The sequence below is a fragment of the Rhea americana genome, unplaced genomic scaffold (genome assembly GCF_003343005.1).
Source record: "Rhea americana isolate MKP2758 unplaced genomic scaffold, rheAme1 scaffold_305, whole genome shotgun sequence".
Lineage (NCBI taxonomy): Eukaryota > Metazoa > Chordata > Aves > Rheiformes > Rheidae > Rhea > Rhea americana.
This window is the reverse complement of record NW_028186430.1, coordinates 674,928-681,231: the sequence shown is the minus strand read 5'-3', so window position 1 is coordinate 681,231 and position 6,304 is coordinate 674,928.

The window sequence follows — 6,304 nt, the reverse complement described above, 5'->3', positions numbered from 1 at the left end:
TCTGGAGGGTGAACAGTGACTGCAGTACTGCCTGGCAAGGAGAAAAAGTCCTCAGGGTGCTTTTATGCATCTTGCTGCCTTTCTCTGCAGTTGCCTGTGTTGTCCCATCTACTCTAACCTGAAATATCCCCTAGCCTATCTTCAAATCTCTGCTTGGTTTTCAAGGCTCTTCAGTACAGCACTGTCAAATCGCATTGACAGTGCAGTTTCAGGAGGCTCTGTGTTCACCTGGCCTGCTCTGTGGGCTTGGGTGAGGGGGAAGCTGTAGGTTCCTGCATGCAGGGCCTTGTTTCTGCTGCAGTGCTTCCCTGCGCACTGTAGGAGAGGTAGGACTACAGCAAGAGTCTACTTCACTGCTCGCTTAAAATAACATCTTGTCCCTAGGCACACAGATCACTTGCTGTGGAGGAGGCAGTATGTCCCACAAAGCGGGAGTTCTGGGCTSTGAATTTTCCTTCTGGGCTCTGTAGGGCTATGATGTGCTAGAAACTGTGTTAGCTCATTTGCTATGTTGAGTCTTGTCTTCTCCTGGGCCTTATACAGGAAAATTGAAGTGCAGGCCAAGTCCCCTTGCTGGAAATGGCTGGGATTTCCCATACAAATCTGCTACTGCTGACACATTCAGTGCAGGACCTTGGGGGGTGCTCTTATCACCAGTTTATAACAAAAAGGCTGAAAGATGCTTAAAAAGCGGCATGATCTGGGATTTCCACCTGGTTCTTTGAGAACTGGGGCTGCTGGTGCAAGCTGGCGCTGCTGCRCTGGCAGAGCTGTTGCCTGGGAGGGAAGGGAGAGCCTTTTCCCTGTAGCCTGGGATCATCAGTAGGGGCAGGTAGGAGGGAGCCAGCAGCAGGGCCTGTGACTGATGGGCTTTGAGGTGCTGCTGCGGTGTCTGCTGGAGATTGGCAAAGTCCCCTGCGCAAACTGTAGCTGGGTCAGGGTGGTTGGTGCTGGTATTGGAGTCCAGCCACTCACTTGCTGGGGTCAGGGGAGAGTCCTTATACTGCCTCAGGTACAAACCTAATAGTCTTCTGCCTCTCTGTGCTGGAGTTTGCATGCWCCGGGCAGACACTGCCTTGTCCTGTGTTTGTTGGCTGCTCTGTGCAGCACAGCCTGGGTGTGTGTGTGTGGGGGGAGGTAATTAATTTGCCCCCAAATGCCTGCCTCTTTTTGCCTGTAAGCTGCTGGAAATCCCTCAGACTCACCCTCTGGAGGCTTGGTSTCCCATTCAGCCACAGCCCCTACAGCTTTGGGCTCATTCCCCTGCATCGTTTTAGGACAGACCCGAGCCCAGGCCAAGGTTCAATATTYGGTGGTGGCTGGTGCTCGTGCTTCCGCAAAGCTGCACTGAAATGCAATCTTCGATATTCCCCCCACCCTCTACTCTTACATGCATATTTTTGTCTTCCCACACTTCCTAAAGATGCGAATTCACACAAGTGCCCAAGAATATCAAACCAGCACTTCAGCCAGAGGAGCACGCGTTGGGGTTAGAGTTGCTGTTTGAGCTGCTTTGTTGTGGCTGGGCAAGTGCTGTCAGCTCAGCGCGRCTGAGCGCGCGGCTGGGGAAGGACCTCTGCACACACAGCGCTGTCTGGGTTTCCATCATGAGCTGTGGAGCTACCCCAGGGGGTGCAGTTAGTGGAAGGACCTGCACAGAGTTATTTTAAGGGCAGCCACTGCACACTGTGGAGAAGTGACTCTCATGGTGGGCTGACTTTGGAGTCATGGCTGGCTGCTGCTATTCCCTTGCTGTAGCRATACAGCAAAAATGTTTCACTCTGCGGGGAGTGGAGCAGGATGGTCGGGCATTTCCTCTTCAGCAGACTTGTTTACAGGCAACTACATGTGATCTGCTCAAGGAGTCAGAATTGGGGTGAGGGAATAAGATGGAGTGACTCTTTATTCTGGTCAGTTCTGGGATGAAGCAGTTTTGCAATATACTTTCTGTGAAGAAGAGCCTCAGCCCAGCCCCTTTTTACCTGCAATAGCTTCTTTTCCCTATAAATCTTGTTGCCTTCCTGTCTCAGGGCTTCAGACTGCTGTCATTTCTCTAGCCCTGGGGACAGCATTAAGATATCAAGTTGCATGGCTGTATTAATCTTCATCTCTCTGGCCAGAACTGGGGAAGGAAGGGCAGCTTTGATCAGGAGTGCTGGCTGCAGGGTGCTGTGCTCCAGCCCAGGCAATAGTCCTCTCAGGTGCAGTCTGCAGAATTGATCCACATGGCTTGTCCCTGCCTAGCAAAGCTGGCAAGAGCCTGGGAGGGAGCCCAGCATCACCCGTGACTCTGGAGCTCCAGTTAAAAATCAAAAATACTCACGTAAGAGACTGTTCTGCCTTTTCTCTGATTGCACTGAGCTTTCTTCAGTTTCTGAGCTGGCGCCTGCGATCGCTTCCAGCAGCCAGTGCTGAAGTCCCCGGCTGGCTGGAGTCCCTGCCACCGCAGTGCTGCTGCCCTGCAGGGCTGCAGCCGGGAGCTGGGCTGTGGGGCACCGCTGACCGCCCCCAGAGCGGGTGCGAGAGGGGAGCGGACGCTGGAKCTGCCGCAGTGCTCCCGCACAGCGAGCTGCGGCCGCAGGAGAGGGCGTTCGGGGGCTGCTGTGCCCGTCCGAGTCTGTGGGCACCGACTCTTCCTCCCTGGGATCCTGTTACAAACGCCTGGGCTCCCCCGCAGCCTGGSCTCCCGCACGCCTTTCCTGCCTGGCCGGTGGTTTCTCCTGACCTGCTGCGCGTGGTGCCTGCTTGCGGTGGGCAGCAGGCGGGTAGCATTACTGCCAAGTCGGAGTCCCGTTTTGGAGAGCAGCTGCTTGTGGTGGCCTCCGGTAGAGCACGTCAGCTCCTCGAGGTAAGCGTGGCTGCTCCTGGGGCAGGACCAGTCTTGGCATTAAGGAACCAGTTTGCCAGGTCCCCAGAGCTGTGGGCATGGTGGATGTGGCTGGGGGCTCTGGCTTCACTTTGCCAGTCCTGCAGCAGAACGGCTGAACCCAGGAATGACGTGAGCAGGGTCCTGCCAGCATTAGGGGCAGCGTTAAGTGACTAAATTAAGAGGGTGTAATAAATGAGTGGACTGTGCCCCCGGTCACCCGTAAATCTCCCCTTGGTCCCCAAATCACAGGTTGTACTGCCAGCTCTTGCTGATGTGCCACGAGGCAGCCCCAAGGAGCCCCTGCAGGCTGTGGGAGCGCCGAGGTCAGCCTGCTCACCAGGAGCCGCGCTGCGCTGCCGCTTGCCCGCGGGCCTTCCTCGGACCCGGGCGGCGGGTACGCGGCACCACCAGCTCACGCGCTGGAATCGCAGGTGCAGAGGGTCTCGGCCCCCCGCAGGTTTGGTCGAAGCTTCCCCCCGGAAAGGGAGAGCTGGAGCTGAACTCTCGCGGCCGCTGAGTGGAAGGAGATCACCTCGTGTGCGCTGGGCAGTCGCWGGGAACGATGAAAACTGTATTTCTATTACATATTGGAGAGCGTAATTACTTCACGTCTTGTATGGAAATGGGCATGACAGATGCCACATTAAATAATGGGGTCATCACTTATTTATAGGCGATAACATTAAACATATTAATATAGCCAAAGGCTTTGCAGAATTAGAGTTAATATATTTTTGTTTATTATGTTTGCCAATATTTCTCCAATCTAGCCAGTTTTTTATGGCCATTTATTAAATATAGGCCCCACTGCAGTTCCCTTAATCTAGCTCTGAGGATAGCGAGAGGACAATTGGAAAACACTTGATAACTTTGATCTTCAAATGATTAAATTTTATTGCTGCTTTGTTTTTGAGGAGTCCAGTGTAGGTTCTTTGCGCTCTTTGAAACGAAGCAAGGGTGAGTTAGGACTTGAGTGGTTATTAAATCTAGGTCAGCAGGGGAGGCCAGACCTCGGTGCGGAGCGTGGGCCTGCAGACGTTTGGCTCCTCGGCCGGGATTACTGCTGCGCTRAGCCAGGATTAGACTGCTGTGGAACGAGGCGAAGACTTCTGACGCCCCGGGGGAGCTCAGGAGCGATGCTYCCCTCCGGCCGTGTCTCGCCGTGCTCGGGGATGCAGTAGCTGAGCTGGCCCTCGGCGTTTCCTGCTTTGTCCCTGTACCCCCAGGCGTCTGGCCGTGGGGCCGGAGAGGGTGCCTGCCCCAGGAGCTCGCCCTTGGGGCCCGCGCGCGTTCGCGGAGGCGCTGGCAGACCCCGCGGTCCCGGCCGGCTCCGGTGCCGCTGYCGCTTGTTGCCGCTGCCCTGTGACGCTCTGCAGCGCCGTGCAGACATACGGGTGCATTCGCGGATGATTCGTCCGCAGAGCGCGTGCAGGCGACCTTTGCAAGGCCCTCGCTCCTGGCCCGCGGTGGGGGTGGGCTGGCGGCCCCGCTGCCCGAGCACCAGCCGCAGCCTGGAGCGCGAGCGAGCGCGCTGGCGAGCGCCCTGCCTGTCGGGGCAAGCCGGGGAGTTTCCACCACCAGAAGCTCCGCACTCGGGAGCCAAATGTGTAGGAAAGGGGAGAGTGCTGGGGTGCGTGGGCACAGGCTCCCGCGTGGTGCCAGCGGAGCTGGGCTGGGAGCTGCCTGGTTCCCCAGGACATGCTCCTGGAGCTTTTGAAGCTGGGGGAGGAAGGATGCTCCCGTGTCTGACAGCAGGTTTGCGTGCGGGTCACAAAGCTGGCGTGGCTGAAACCACCAGGGAAATAGCACCTGACAGAGAAAGCARCGTTTTCTGCTTGCCCACGAGAAGCCCAGGCCCGGGCGAGTACAGCTCTGCTGCCCGTGGGCGCCGGCGTGGAGCTGGCCCGGGCCCGTCCTGCCTGGCAGCTCGGCTCCAGCCTTGGCGGACGGTGCCCGGCCCCGCCGTGACGGCGCTCGGCGCTTGGGTTGGGAAGGGCGTCTCGGCTCGGAGATCCCTGCAGCGAAGGGGCCGTTTGCGACGCCCGCCGTGCCGTGGCCGTGCTGTGGCCGTGCCATGGCCATGCCACGCCGTGCCGTGGCATCCCTGCCTCGCCRGGAAGGGTTGTTAGTTATGCTGATTGCAGAAGACAGGGGCACGGTAAATACATGTGCAAGTAGTTGCCCGTTCCCTGGAATTAGGTGCTATGTTTTATGGTATTTTATTAACACCCAGTGCCTCTCTAGGAGCCATAACAAAACCTAATCTTTGGAGGCTGTCAATAAATTATAACATATTAGGCACTGTCATCAGTACCCTTGGACTCTTAAATTTTGTTCTAATTAGAGTATCGCTTTTCCTTTCTCAGCACTTTTCCCCCTCTGCTGGGTATCGATCCTTTCTCTGTGGGGATCTGACCAACTGTTGACAATTTATGGTAACATAAAACTAGTACCTCTTACAGCAAAAACACAGCTTTTAATAAAAACCGCTGACACCAGCCTCTTGCTGGCAGCCTAACCTGATTACCAAATGGATTTAGCAGTTAAGGCTGTGCTGATACCCTGGTCATTTTGCACATGGGTATTTTTACTGTAACACTTAAAGGGCTTTCAATTGTCATAATATTTCATAAATACATATGTACCTAATTGAAAGCTATGAGGCCGATAGGAAGTATCAAGAGAGCTATTGAAACCTTGTCTGGCCCGGGGATGCTCACAGCTTTTTTAGACAGTTAACTGGGGCAKCTGCAGGGCTTGTAAGATCAAGTTCCTGATGAAAATCATTCTTTGTCTGGCAAGGAGAAGTTTACATGCAGGGTTTTCATATGCAGAGAAGAGAYTGAAAATATTTGGGAGCTCTGATGTGCTGCCATTGACCTCTGAACGCGGTGCAGAGCTGCGCTCCTTGGGCCGTGTGTCCACTGCGGGTCCTCTGGCTCTTGCTCTGCCTCACGGGCTTTAGAGGTGGCTCCATCTCCTCYGCTTTTACATTGAAGAAGCCTCGTCCTGCCCCTCTTCCGGAGCCGTCCGTGTCGCGGGAGCAGCTTGCCAAGGCCCGTGCACCGTCCTTTCTCCACATTAGTTTAATCCTCTGAAAAGATAGTAAGAAATCCCATGTCTAACATGATGGCGTGAATTCCTTAATACAGGAACGCTGTATGGATGGCTGTGTGTTTCCACTCAGTCCGRCCAAACTGTGACAGACTGATCCTTCCTAAAGAGATGGAATACTTCTCACCCGCCGTGAGCCCCACGACAAACACCTCTGTCAGCCCCGGCTGCCGTCCTGCTTTAAATACCTCTTCCAGGGCCCTGGTGTAGAGGAGCGGCTCCCTGCGAGAGCCTCATCATTTTTTAATGCTCTGCAGTTCTTGGGCTTATAGAATATTTATAAYGATGTTATTTAGCAAGCAAGCCCGTGTGCTTGCAGGA